The sequence below is a fragment of the Lissotriton vulgaris genome, chromosome 6 (assembly GCF_964263255.1).
Source record: "Lissotriton vulgaris chromosome 6, aLisVul1.2, whole genome shotgun sequence".
Taxonomy (NCBI): domain Eukaryota; kingdom Metazoa; phylum Chordata; class Amphibia; order Caudata; family Salamandridae; genus Lissotriton; species Lissotriton vulgaris.
The window spans coordinates 1,510,227,760-1,510,241,980 of NC_141694.1; the positions used below are offsets into that span (position 1 = coordinate 1,510,227,760).

At 47.4% G+C, this 14,221-nt stretch overlaps 1 protein-coding gene across 1 annotated transcript in view; it reads right to left on the reverse strand.

The window, feature by feature from the left end:
• FERMT1 (FERM domain containing kindlin 1) overlaps nt 1-5,966 on the reverse strand; it is a 303,369-nt gene extending 297,403 nt beyond the window's left edge. Inside the window, exon 1 of the mRNA XM_086927689.1 lies at nt 5,729-5,966. The gene's annotated coding sequence lies outside the window, so the exon portion shown is untranslated. The remainder of the gene's footprint in view (nt 1-5,728) is intronic.
• Between the last annotated feature and the right edge of the window lie 8,255 nt (nt 5,967-14,221).

Sequence of the window (14,221 nt, forward strand, 5' to 3'; positions counted from 1 at the left end):
ACCTGTACACTGACAAAAGACAACATTGTTTTAGGTCTTGTTTACTAAAGCTTGAGTCTTCTGCCTAAATCAGGAGTGTTTGTGCGTATACTCATAATGTGCTCAAATGTAATCATGAAATACCTGCCAACCATATCTATGAAATCTTAAGATCTGATGTCACTTCTTGTGCTATCACTTCTTGTAAAGTCTTGGCTGTGATACCACTTGCTCTGATGTCACTTCCTGTGATGCCACATGCAATGTCATGCACCGTGAGGTCATGATGTCACATGTTGTGATGTCACCAGCATACTACCTAACTTGGTCAGTCCCCTCATTTCTTTTTTTGGGACTTGTGCACTGTTGGTAGGGTATGAAATGGCCATGCAAGCAAGTAATGTTTAAAAAAGTATTTGAAAAACACTGCTTCCCAATGCTGGTTCCAATGTAATATAAGCAATAAAAATGGGGAGTTCGGAGACTGCAACACTTGCTTCCCCCCTTGGCGCGCTCATTGATAGCTCGGAGTACTGTACTTAGCAGACTACTGCAATGCCCTGCTCCTTGAGTCCCCAAAGTTTCTACTTGCCAGGATGCAGAGGCTACAGTCAACTGCAGCTACATTAGTATTAGGATGGTCCAGAAGGTCCTCCGCCTCATTAGCTCTGGCGGAGCTGCACTGGCTCCCTGTGAAACAAAGAATCCAGCTTAAATCACTCTGCTTAGTATTTAAGGCCCTGCATAGACTGGGTCCTACGTCTCTTCAAAGCAATTTTGAGTGTTATGTTCCAGGTCGAAAATTACGCTCATCCGGGACAAAACTGATAAAAATCCCCAGATTTAAAAAGTTAGAGCAGGTGGCAGATTCTTTGGGGTCGCTGCTGCAAAGCTCTGGAACACCTTGCCTCTTGAGCTGAGACTAATCAGTGACCTCCTGCTATTTAGAAGGAATTTAAAAACATGGCTATTTCCCAAGATCTAGGGGTTGGCTTCAGTAGGTTCTAAAGGAGGGATGTCATGTTAAGTTACTATTAGCGCCAGGATGTCTGCCAGGTGACAGTGCGCTCTAGAAATGCTATAAATAAATAAATAAATAAATAAATAAATAAATAAATAAATAAATAAAGTGATGTGGAACCAACACAGGTGTGCGGTGTTGCAACTATTCCACATTTAACATTGCCACCGGTTTAGTGTTTTGCGGTATTGATGAATCCAAAATACAATGATGGCGCATCATATCATCAAAAATATGACAGGATAACCATAAATATGGATCTATTGATTACTCTGATGACTTAAATGCAATAACACTTGCGGGATATTATGTCTCATTTATTAGTCCAAACCCGATACATTTGAGTGCATAAGAGTCCCTAATAACTACCAAATAAATTACCACAGCAGGGTATTACCCTGCATTAATCACACCACTTGTAATAAAGACTTTTAGTATACTTTGGAAAAAGTGGCTGAAGTTCACAGTTGTTTTGAAGCATGAGCCATACTTTGGGATACCATATTTAGAATAACATTTAGAATAATATTCAATAAAACGACTAGCAGGTGGTAAACCATGTGTAGAATGTGTTATCATATTTTTCATGTTGTTTCACTTTGCTGGTATTAACCTCAGCCGCGGTCGGTAGTGGGAGTACCTGCCGGATGGTGTGCGGAACTAAATGTATTTATTTATTTATATGTTTACTTACCTGTAAAGCTCCGTAACCCATAAATTACTACCCCCACCCTGCCTCTCCCCCTCCCCACGTCACCGCCCGGCAGGTACTCCCACTGCTGACCGTGGCTGATTAACATATCACACATTTTCTGCGACTGGATGCAGTAAATCGCAAAAACGTTGTCAATAGTTGTTCAACATCTGCATGAGCCCTCTTGCGGCCATCGCACGCCAACACAACCTCAACATCATCTCCTACGCCGACGACACTCAGCTGATCCTCTCCCTCACCAACGACCCAGCCACCGCCAGAACCAACCTACACGAAGAGATGAAAGATGTAGCCGAGTGGATGAGGAACAGCCGCCTGAAACTCAACTCAGACAAGACGGAAGTCCTCATCCTGGGACCATCTTCCTCCTCCTGGGACGACTCCTGGTGGCCCCCCGCCCTGGGCAGCGCACCCAAACCAACGGACCATGCACGCAACCTGGGCTTCATCCTGGACTCCTCCCTCTCCATGACCAGACAAGTCAATGCCGTCTCATCTTCATGCTTCAACATCCTACGCATGCTCCATAAGATCTTCCGATGGATCCCCACCGAAACCAGGAAGACGGTCACCCAGGCACTCGTCACCAGCCGACTGGACTACGGAAACACCCTCTACACCGGAACCACAGCCAAACTACAGAAGAGACTCCAACGGGTCCAGAACGCCTCCGCACGACTCATCCTGGACATCCCCCGTCACAGCCACATCTCCGGACACCTCAGAGACCTGCACTGGCTCCCCATCAACAAGAGAATCACGTACCGACTACTCACCCACGCACACAAGGCTCTCCACGACCTGGGCCCCAGGTACCTCAACCACCGCTTGACCTTCTACACTCCCAGTCGCCAGCTTCGATCGACCAGCCACGCCCTCGCCGCCGTTCCACGCATCCGAAGAGCCACCACGGGAGGAAGATCCTTCTCCTACCTGGCAGCCAAGACATGGAACTCCCTCCCCATCCACCTCTGTCAGACCCAAGACCACCTCTCCTTCAGGAAGCAACTCAAGACATGGCTGTTCGAGCAGTAGCAGGCCCCCCTCCCCAAGCGCCTTGAGATCCTCCGGGTGAGTAGCGCGCTATATAAATTTCTTGATTGATTGATTGATTGATTGATTAAATCTCAAAAATGTTGTCAATAGCAGCCGAGATGCTGCTATCTGGTCAAAGCTCCTTCTATAAGTGATGGGTATGCCTTAATGGGGTGCATAGGACTCAAGAAGCCCTTACTGACAAGACCCAAAAAGGTTGAAAATGGTATGGGGGGGTTTGTGTTCCCTTTTAGAAGGACCTGTCCTGAGAGTTTGGGCAGGACTGTTCAAGTACGAGGAGTGCAACCTGGGTTTGCCTATAGCTGGTCTTTGTCTGGAGTTCCACTACGTTAAAAAAAACAAGCATTTGCAATGCAATAGGTCTTGCATTTGCGAGAGTTTAAGCTATTGGCATTGTAAATGACAATGCCTTTTATTTATCTGTTTTGATAATTAACACATAAATAAAAGGCACTGCCATTTACAATGGCAATAGCTCAAACTCTTGTAAATTTGAGACCTATTTAATTTCAAAGAAGCGGCCACCACTGTCCAGGGCTGCTGTGAGAGTGAAAGTGTGCATGGCGCGCTGAATGTTGCAAGAAAGCATGTTGTGCCTGCAGTACAAGACACTCATTAAAGAAAAAAGTGCTTACATACCTAATAAGACATACCATGTAACAACATGAGTAAAAGGGCCAGTCCTCATGGGAGGTTACAAATGAAGACAAGGCGGTTCTAAGGAGGGACTAACAAGCCTATTAACGAATCAGAAGTCAGCATTTTCGAAGGACACTGACACAGGCCAATGAAAAATATGAGAGTGGGAAGGGCTTCAAGTCCATACTCTAATACAGCATGCCTGGCAGAGCAGCACATGTGCAGCCCAGGCTCGACCTAAAAAAATGAGGGGGGGGGTGACTGATATGCGGCCCTATGTACTTTAGAGTAACTATGAATAAATAAAGAATCCCAACCTATTTCACTTTTACTCATGATTGAAATGCCCCAAGTACAATGCGTATGCACAGACATGGGTCCTGTGTTTACTGTGCTGCAGGACTTAGACTAGGGCACCAGTTGGGGTACATGCAGGTACACTGCGTCCACCCACTATGTTCACAGGGTGGAAGCCGTCTCCCCTGCCAAGAAGTTGGGCCCCACAGAAATATGTTGAACATGCCCCAGTGTCATTTTCAGATACCAGGACACGATCAGCAGCTCCTGCACGTTGTCTGCTTTTCACTCAGCAGCAACGTGCAGGCAGTTAGGGGGCTTTTTTTTTTTACACCTCCAGCTGTACGAAAGATAAAGGCAGAAGTTAATGGGCCATCAAGCCTCCTTTTGATCGAGTATGGGCCAGGAGGCGGCTGATGGGAGAGGAAACAAAAAAACACAGTTTGTGATCTCTTCACAGATACTTAAGAGATGAGGCTTTTTTAGTCCCTGTATATCAGTGCAGACCCTGTAAGAATGTCAAATAGGATGGTCTCTCCCAGTATTTACACATATAACAATACAAATAGCACTATTGTATTTCTTTTATAGCGCTACCCATCCTAATGCAGAGTCTTCCAGTGAGGTCACTTCTTGTGATGCCATATGAGATGCCACGCGTCATGACGTCATGTGCTGTGTTGGTATGCGTCATGATGTCACTTGCATAATGCCAAACTTGGTCAGTCCCCCCACTTCTTTTTATAGGACTTGTACCCTGACTTAGACTGTACCTCACTGAGGAGGACCAACAAGGAGAGATAGGTTTGGGGTTTCTGCCTACAGAGGGCTTGGACTGCAATCTCGGGTTGGACTGTTCATAATGGAACAGACCAGGCTTCACTGGTATAAAGGTAGTTAGTCTCCCTCCGGAGTAGCATAGTCAGCAAAATCGAAGTCCTGGAGTGTGGCCGAGTAATTGCCACTGGCTGATATTTATTCAATCATTCCATCCATCATTTTTTGTTTTTCGAATTAAGTCAATGATAGACACATTGCTGTCACTATGGCACATCTCTAAAATGAGAACTTTAACGAATTCGTTTTTTAAAAATCAGAAACGTTACCGTCCCTGTGGTTACAATGACACCGAAGGCGACTAAACAAGTAAACGTTTTAATTCTAAAAACAAATCTGGCTCTGCCACACATTTCCTCTCAGCGTTTATAATCAGTTTGTATCTGTAAGGGAACATCAGTGCGCCTTCTGGAGCAGCAGGTCGCAACTTGCAAGAGTGCCTCGAACTATGAAACGCTGACTGGCTTGGCTCGGCGAGCGAGCGGTGCGCACTGAAGCAAACGGCTGGCTGCCTGCAGGCCGCCTGGAATCAACACGAACGAACATTCCTCCTGCAGAAGGCGAGACCTGCCCTGGGAAGCGCCCGGCAGCATAGCGATCATTCCTGCCCCACAGCGGTGCCCTCCCGTGAAAGAGCCACGGGTTTCCGCACCCTCCCGGCCACGCATTTCTCAGATTCTCCGCTCTCGCCAGGTTGTAAGCAAATGAGCACAGATAAAAACACGTAGCCTCTGGGTCCAGCCAGGCATTCAGTGCTACAGAAAGGGGGTGGACTGGAAAAGTAAATTAAGAGGAAAACAATCACAATGGTGTAAAGGCTGATTGTGAATGACCGACCCCCCAAGTGTAACTTAGTCAGCCTTGGCTCGATTTACTTTCTGCTAAGCACACAAACGATTACCCTTTTTGCAGTTTTATACAGCGGGATCTTGCCCCCGGGGCTTTACAGCGCTTTACCGGCGAACCAGAATTAATGAAACAGTTCTGCAAGAATCCTTTACCACGACGCACCGAACACCACGGACAGCTTTAACGCATACGCACACATAGTATGTCTAAAGCTATGTCTCCGGTTCTTAAAAAGTGTTCTTTTGCCTGTATGTGAAGCTTCGCTGATGTGGTGCTGCTAGCACGGACAGCCAGGTGCTGAAAGCAGTCTTCCCCAAACGCAGGCGCCGCCTTACCTCTTCGGGCAGTCAGAGAGCACGTTTTCAGCAGTTCCCAGCTTCCTTCCGTAGACAAGGGCGCCGCTCCCCCTCTGTTCGGCGCGCAGTGCACTCATCAGCACCTGGACTCAGGTAGTGAACAGGGGCCTCGGAGGCTGCGCTGCCCGGATAACAGGCGGCCCTCTGTTGTAGGAAGTCACACCCACAGCTCGCAGCGCCTGCGGCTCCATTCACTCAGAGAATGCCTTCGTCTGCCTCGTGACATCATCTGCTCCAAGCCACACACCTTTTCAGCACAGCACCACCCCGTTTAGCATGGCCACCTAAAGCACACACACCTATGTTTGTTCAGTTTCTCTGTCGGCGTGGAGTTCTCCCACAACCTTAAACCGAAGGGAATCTATTGACTTAGAGTCCGCGAAGGTAGAAATGTATTACATAACCTAAAATATAATTAAATGACGTCGCACGCGTATCTCGGTCATTCCAAAGACATCCAAAAGCTACTTTTCTCATATTTTCTGCCTTTAGAAAATGTACGTAAACAGAAACCGCACTCTTTGTTGTCCTATATGGCGACACAGATACAATATTGCATATTAAATTAAAAGTCCAAATATTAATGTATGTACAAGTACATTCAGGAATTTACCACGAAATATAGTTAAAGCAATTAAACGGACTTGAAATATAAAGTAGCTCTGGTGATAAGACTGTTATGTCAAGCTGCATAGGTGTTTACGAATCTCAATCCCTTACAAACTGTAGGGGCTATTCACAAAGTTAACTAACACTGATGAGTAATTTACACAGGGAGTTATTCTTACACTTTTGAGTAACTTTAAAACTTTTGGTTATTTAGAAAATCTGGGAGTATAGTTACTAAAATGTTTAGACTTACACGTCTCCACCTCCTAAATAAGGGAGCGGAGCCACATTTATGTGTGTAAGTTACTGCTACCTAAAAGGAGACAGTAGTAAGTCTAGCATCACCATTACCCCCTCATGGGTCCTCCCCGTCCCAGTCCTAACAACGTGAGGCAGTCCTGCCTCCACCCAGCCAATCACAACGCCAGTATTCAAAAGTTACATAAGCCCCTCCCACCTACCACCATGCCTGTTTTTTTTCTGCTCCGACGGCTGTCGGAACGCTGGTGCTCCCGGTTCCTGTTTCTGTTTCTGGCTTTCTTCAGGACGGTGCCGTGAGTGTTTCATTTGCAGTTTTATGCTTTTGCGTTATTTACTGTGTGAATTTCACAGGAGTATTTCATTTGCAGTTTTTTACTTCTGCATTGTTTCCTGTGGGTTTTTCTCTCTGCGCGGCTGCTCCGGTCCCCCGGTCAGCTGCGCTCCTGTTCTGGGGTCAGGGACTCTCCCCGTTCATGTGCTGGGCTGGGGCGGGGAGTTTTCGTGGTGTCCTGGCCCCGGGTCGTTCCGGCGCTGTGGTTCTAGTGCAGCGTCCGGCCCCCACGGTCATGGTCTTTTGACCTGGGGCTGTGGGTGGAGACTACAGGGCTGCCCATTGTAATTTTCACCGGTCTCACGTTGTGTGATTTGGTGATTGGGGGCAGTGTTGCTTGGAGGTTGCTGGGCACTTCCTTTGTTGTGTGGTGAGTTCCTGTTTGGTACGATTGCTCGGGTTCACTCACCATGTGTGAAGGGTCGTCTTCACCTGTGCCTGCCTGGGCTGTTTCCATGCGGCATAGTTTCCAGGTTCTGCCGGTGGATGACATTTTTGCAGATTCTGGGGCTGCGCTGAATACTGTGAAGGGCTACTGGTGTTCACGAGATCTTCCTGCCTATGCTGTCCGATTACCTGGGTTGATATAGTTTCAATCTGTGCTTTTCCACAGTTGTTGGTATTGGCTGCCCAGTATGCGCTGCCAGGGCCTACTTTGCGTTGTCCTGAGGATAGGTCTTTATTAGGGTGATGCTGGGTTGTGGCCCTAGATCCCTGGATGCTGTGGGGTTTTCCGCACAGTTTGTTTACTCTGTGGTGGTTGACCTTTTCCTTCCATGTTGTCCTGTTGGATATCCTGTCTGATGCATGGCTTGCGGCAGATACGCAGGGTTTTCCTCGTTTTCTGGGATGGTGGTTTCGCCTGGCGGACTTTGTCTCTCACTTTCCTGCATTTCCATGTGTGGAGTTTGGCTGTTTGCGGGCCTTCCTTCCTGTCTTGGCTTGATGGGTTGAGTCTTCTCCTCGGCTGACCTGGTCCTGGCTTCTTGGTCCACTGTCTGTTTTTCTGTGGCTCCTTGGCTTTTTGGCTCCCTCTACTGACAGTCTGTGTGGTGGTGCTCTGTCTTCCTCTCGGCCCTTTCGTGGTCGGGGGTGGGGGAGGCTGTGTTCCGTTTGGTTCCCGGCCTCTGTTGCGCCTACGGCTGCCCCTGGGTGTTGGTCGTCCAGGGTTTTGGGTATTGTTGTGCCCTGGGAGGAGGGTATCTGTGACCTGGGGGTTGCGGTTGCGTCTCTTTTTCTTTGGGGCGGTGTCCCACTCCTGGTGTTCATCTGGCAGTGGGTTCCCTGTCTCCGTTGCTGTTTTTGTTACGGTTCTGGGGGCTCAGATCCGTTGTTCCTGGCTTGTTGGTCTGGTCTGCTTTCCGACTGGTGGGTCCTGTCGGTCTTCGCTCTTGGTTTCCGGATTCCTTTCCGGGCTGTCCCCCTTTTTGGGCTGTTTTCACGGTTGCTCCGTTGTCCTTTGACCCGTGTTGCATTTACCTTCTTCTTTGGGCGTCGGTCTCTTTTTGTCTCTGGGCGCTGTTGTGCTGGTTCCGGTGGCGGAGCGGGCCAAGGTTCCTCTTCCTTTGTTCTTGGTCCTGGCGCCCGTTGGTTCCTTTCTGCACGGTTCTGTGTCCCGGGGCTTTATACCATTTGGTGCCGCTGGTCGGTTGTTCCCCTTGCGGTCTGTCATTCCCCTCTTCCTGGTGGGTGTTTTTTATTTTTTATTTTTTTTGGGCTTCCCTGGATTTGGGTGTTGTCTGTTTTTCACGTTCCATCCGTCTGGCTGGTCCGCGGTTCCTGCGGTTTGCTGTGGATGGGTTCCTTTCTCTGTTTCGGGTGTTGCCTTTCGGCCTCTCTCCTGTTCCCCGGGTTTTTTCCGTGGAGCTGGCTCCTGCTGTGCAGGTTTTTTGCTGGTTGGCGGTTCCGCTCTGCTTGCACCTGTTGTTCTTTGTACTGCAGGGTTAGGTCTGGTCCGTGCCTGGGTGGGTGACCGCCTGGGGGGTGCTGTTGGCTTTTCCCTATGTGGCTTTTGTCCAGTTTCTGCTTCCACCCTCCTTGTGACTGTTCTGGCGATGGTGGCGTTGTTGCCTTGCTCCGGTTACTGGGGTTCGTTGTGGTTCTGGCCATTTTTCTTCTGGTTCCTGTTCAGGGCCTTCGGTTTCTCGGGCCTGTTCGTCACTTTGCAGGGGGTTGTTTTCACCCTCCGGCTCGGTTCTCTTCCCTGTTGGTTCTTTTGTGGGTCCTGCTGGGTCACCCTTCTGCCCTTTGGGGTTGGTTGCGGTTCCAGGAGGTGGTGGCTGCCTCCACGGCTGTGGTTCCTTGGGTTTGCCTGTTCCTCCTGTCCTTGGTGTTTCTTCTGATTGGCTCTTTGGGTCCTTTTCCGTGCAGGTTACATGGCTCTGGTTCCTCTCTCCCCTGTTCTGGTTCCTACTTTGGCCTGGTGGCTTTGCTCTCCCGACCTGGTGTTTGGGGTGCGTTTTCAGCTCCCTTCTCTCCTCTTGTTGTCCTTGGACGCCTGTCCTTGGGGTTGGGCGCCACGTTGGGGTCCTTGGTGGCGGCCGAGTTTTTTGATTCGTGCTGGCCTTCCCGTGGCTATTTGCTGCTTGGGCCTTCTTGGGGGGACCAGTTGCATGTCTCTGTTCCTGCTGGCTTCCATGTGTTGTTCCCACGGCACTATGGCTCATTGGTGTGTCTTGTGCCTCTGGTGGTTCGGGCTCCCGCAGCTCTCTCTGGGCCGTGTCTCCTCTGTGGGCTTTGAGTTTGTGTTCAGGACGGCCTGTGTTTTCGTTTGTAGACGCTGCTTGGGCCGTTTCCTCCTGTCCTCTGTTTTGTGCCCTCTGTGCTTGCTTCAGCGGCGCATTTTCTTTGTTTGGTTCATTTTGGTGTGAATTTGCATGGCCCCTGCACATTTCCTTGGCCTTCAGGCTTTCTGTGTGCCTTCCCTCCTATTTCTCCTCCTGCATAGCCTGGGGATGTATGGGTGTGTGTGTAGGTGTCTGTATCGTTGGCCTCTCTGTCTTTGATTTCTGCTCCTGCTGCTGCTGGCGGGGGTCGGGTTTGGCCGGACTTCATTGACTCCGGCTCCGCTTTTTGGTCCACAGCTGGTTTTTGCCCTGATGTCACTTGCTTCTGACGGCCTGGCTCTTGTGCGGCTGTGGTTGGCGTCTTTGGGCTGTTCCTCTGTGGCGGCTCGTGGCATCCCGTTGTCACGTCGGCCTTCCGCCCTTGGGTGCTGTGGTCGTCTTTGGGGTTCTTTTTTCTCTTTGTGTTCTTCCCATTGGGTCGTTCCTGTGCTGGGGGATCCTACCTCTGTGTTGGATTTTCTCAGGACTATTTTTTTACAGGGCCTTGCCCCTTCCGCTTTGTCTTCTCAGTAGGCAGCGGTTCGTGCTTGTCGGGGTCCTGGAGCCTCCTTGGTGGTTTTGCCCCTTTGGAGAGTCGGTTTCTTCTAGGCTTTCGGCTTCGTTGGCCGGTCTCTCCTGTACTCGTGCCTTCTTGGGTTTTTGCCTGCTGTTTGGGGGGTCTGCTGTTGCCCCCTTTTGAGCTCTTGCTGGTGGCTGTCTTGTTCTGGTTGTCAGCTACTGTGCCTTTTTTGCTGGCCATCACCTCTGCTTGTCGGTTGGGTGCTTTGGGTGCTCTGCTCGTTTCTTTTCCCTGTTGGGAGTTCCTGTCGGATTGGGTTGGTTTGTGGCTTGTTCCTGTCTTTCTGCCTGGGGGTTCTTCCCGTTTCCTTTGGCAGCTGGAGGTGTTTTTCCTGTTTTACCTGCGGGGGGGGGTCCCTTGTTCCCCCTTCCTTGGTGGTTCACTGGACTCTCCAGTTTTTCCCACCTTCGTTCCCTGGTGTTTTTCCATTTTCTCCTGCCCTGTTTGTCTCCTGTGGAGGTGTGGCTTGGGGGATATGGTTTTCCGGTTCTGGGGTTGGTCAGTGGGTGCGTTTGGCGGTCTGCCTGCCTTTTCGGTCCTTTGGGTCTGCCTCCTCCGTCTCTGGTGCTGGGTCGTTAGACACGTTCTGTGCCTGCTTCCTGGGCTGGGGCGGCGGGAGTTTTCTATCCGGGTATTTGTTGGGTGGCCACCCGCTGTCCCGTCTCGTATTTGTGCTACCTTCTTGGCTTGTTGTTTTGCATGCCTCTGCTGGCTGTTTTTCTGTTGGCGTCTTGGACGTTGCTGTTCATTGATCTTTACTGATTTGTACTCTGCATGGATCCCTGGTGTCCTGCGTTTTTTGTTGGTTCTCTGCTTGTGAGTTCCTCACGTTGTTAGGACTGGGACGGGGAGGACCCATGAGGGGGTAATGTCTTATTACTTACCGGTAATCTTCATTACCCCGATTAGGGTCCTCCCCGTCCCAGTCCTGTACCCTCCCGCCCTCCCGCTGTGTTTGTGTCGGAGTCTTGTTGATAACAGGCATGGTGGTAGGTGGGAGGGGCTTATGTAACTTTTGAATACTGGCGTTGTGATTGGCTGGGTGGAGGCAGGACTGCCTCACGTTGTTAGGACTGGGACGGGGAGGACCCTAATCGGGGTAATGAAGATTACCGGTAAGTAATAAGACATTAGCAGCTGCGACCGGGCAGTAGTGGTGGGGCGGGGGGTTAAATAAAGGGGCAAGGAAAAAAAAGTACTTATTTTCCCGGCGGCCGCTTTACTTCATCCTCGTCGGTTAATGAACCAGGAAGCACACAGGCTCTTGACTCCCCTGACCAATCTAAACGCTGCTGTGCAGCGTTTTGTTTGGTCTGAGTGCAATGGTTCGGTGCTCAGAGAGGGGCTGGGAGGCTTGGCATGTTCTCCACCGGGTTGTACAACACAGCCCGATGGAGAACATGCCAAGTGCGGAGGAGGGTTTGGCCGGCCAAAGAATGCCTTCCAAACCATCATGCACACTTAGGAGAGTGCCACCACTCTTTCTTACTCTGCGGGAAGCACAGGTCTGACCTGCTGGCACTGATTTTACATAGCCAATTATGAAAAATAACATTATACCATTGTTATTATCATTGTATTTTCCTAGTGGGGTGATGGTCCTCTACCTTTGCGGAGGAGCCTCCACTGAGCATCACATATGTCAAACCATTGTTAACATAATCTAGGGGACCCTTAAGATGCTAGACAACAATAACTCATGCCTACACATCCTACTAGACCTTTCATTGGAGTTTGACACAGCCAATCACAACAACCTACTAAAACTGCTAGAAAACAGAATGAGGCTCTCTGGGAAAGTGTTCTCATGGCTCGCATCCTTCCTGCAAAAGCGCTCACAAAGAATCAAAATAGGAAACTCATTCTCAGGTACCACACCGATGAGATGCAGAGTCCCACAAGGGTCGACCATTTCCCCATACCCTTTAAATTATATATAGAGCCACTAACGGAAATCTTCAAACAATTGAACATTGCATACCACATGATTCATGATTCACACAACTATACATAAAGATATCCTACCTGGAGGATATCATTCAACTAAATAAAACTCTAGTCAAACTCAGTCATAGCTAGCTCAAAACAACCTCAAATTGAACTCCCTGAGAACAAAATTCCAACTTTTCTCCACTCAGAACAGCTCCACGCACATTCATGACTGGCTCCAGAATATTAACATGCTAGCACATATCAGTGCAACCATACACAGTGCCTCATTCCACCTAAAACTACTAGAAAGTGAAACCATTCTGCCACCCCCTGACTTCAAACAAGTAGTACAATCATTAGTGGTCTCAAGACTAGAATATGGTTCTGCAACCCTTTCAGGTCTTCCCAAATCAAAAACAGTTCCACTCAAAGCGACCCTCAGTGCAGCAGTTAGACTGGTAACAAGCACTAGATGTTTTGACCACATAACCCCATCACTTAGGTCTCTCAACTGGCTCCCTATCAAGGCCAGAACTCAACTGAAAATTGCTTGCCTAATTCATAAAAACTTACATCATAATGAACCAAGGTACTTTGCATAAAAGACTAAAATCTCAGGAGGCAACCGCTCACTCAGAAAAACACACTCTTTCAGGCTAGAACCTCCCAGATTCAGAAAACACACAACCTACACACACTCAATTTCCAGATCGGCTGTAAAGATCTGGAATTCCCACCACACAAGGTTCTCTCTAACCCATCGACCCATGTCTACAAAAAAGAGGTGAAAAAGATCCTAATGAACAGATTCCTCACCTAAAAGTCACAATGAGCCTGTCCCCTGAGCACATTGGCTGTTACAAGGACTGCAATACCAATACAGGACCGGAGCACATCTATCCCAGTAGAACCCAAACACACATTGTTCTCTGTGTTCCTGGAATGGAACCAACACACCGCAGAATCTCGAAAAACTACCCTGGTTAACATATTCCGATATCTCATAAACGAATCACGGTCGTCTATTAATAACTCTGCTACTACACACCTTATCTTACTGGAGTTCTTAAAAGTTGGTATTTGTTTTTATTAGATATTCTTTTCATGTATTAGTTTGTCGTTTATGTTTATCTATCATATACAGCGCTTTGATACCCTTGAGTCATGTTTGTGCTTTATAAAACCCAAAAGTAAATAAAATAAAATAAACAAATACATTGATAGCGCAATACTCTCCCAATGCAAATAATGGAGGCAGGGACATAAAAGAAAACCTTATAAGAAATAATGTTACATTAAATTACATTATTTAAAATAGTTACACATACAAATAAATATAATTTAATAGAAAATAACTAAACATAAACCATATTTGTTATCTACTTATGAAGATCTTAATAACCTCTTTTTAATTTATAAATGAATGTAACACTAATTTTATTAAGATATAATTACATTTGTTTTAAATAATTGTGCACTTTGTATTTATGCATCATTTGTTTTACTTTAGTTGGGAATTCATATTTTAATTGAAACTTCAGAAAATATGTTTAGGTAATTTAATACATTTCACTAAAATATTTAATTCAAGATGAAGTTAACAGTTTTGTAGAATATTTTTACTTTGCTTTAAATTTGAACGAAATATCTAAAAATTATTTACACAAATTTTTAACAATATTTAACATACAAATATTTCTACTAATTATAAAGCATAATAAACTTTTTAAATTTTCACTACACATTACAATTCGGCAATTTCCGCTACTACTGTGGAGTCTCTCCATGTTAAAGGAGTGGAAAAGCACCATTTTTTATTTAACTCACACAAGTTAGTAAAATATGATTATGTTAAATATTTATGTAAATTGATTTTATAATTTGTTTTTAAATGTATGACAGAATTACAATGGATCACACTATTAATTTCATTA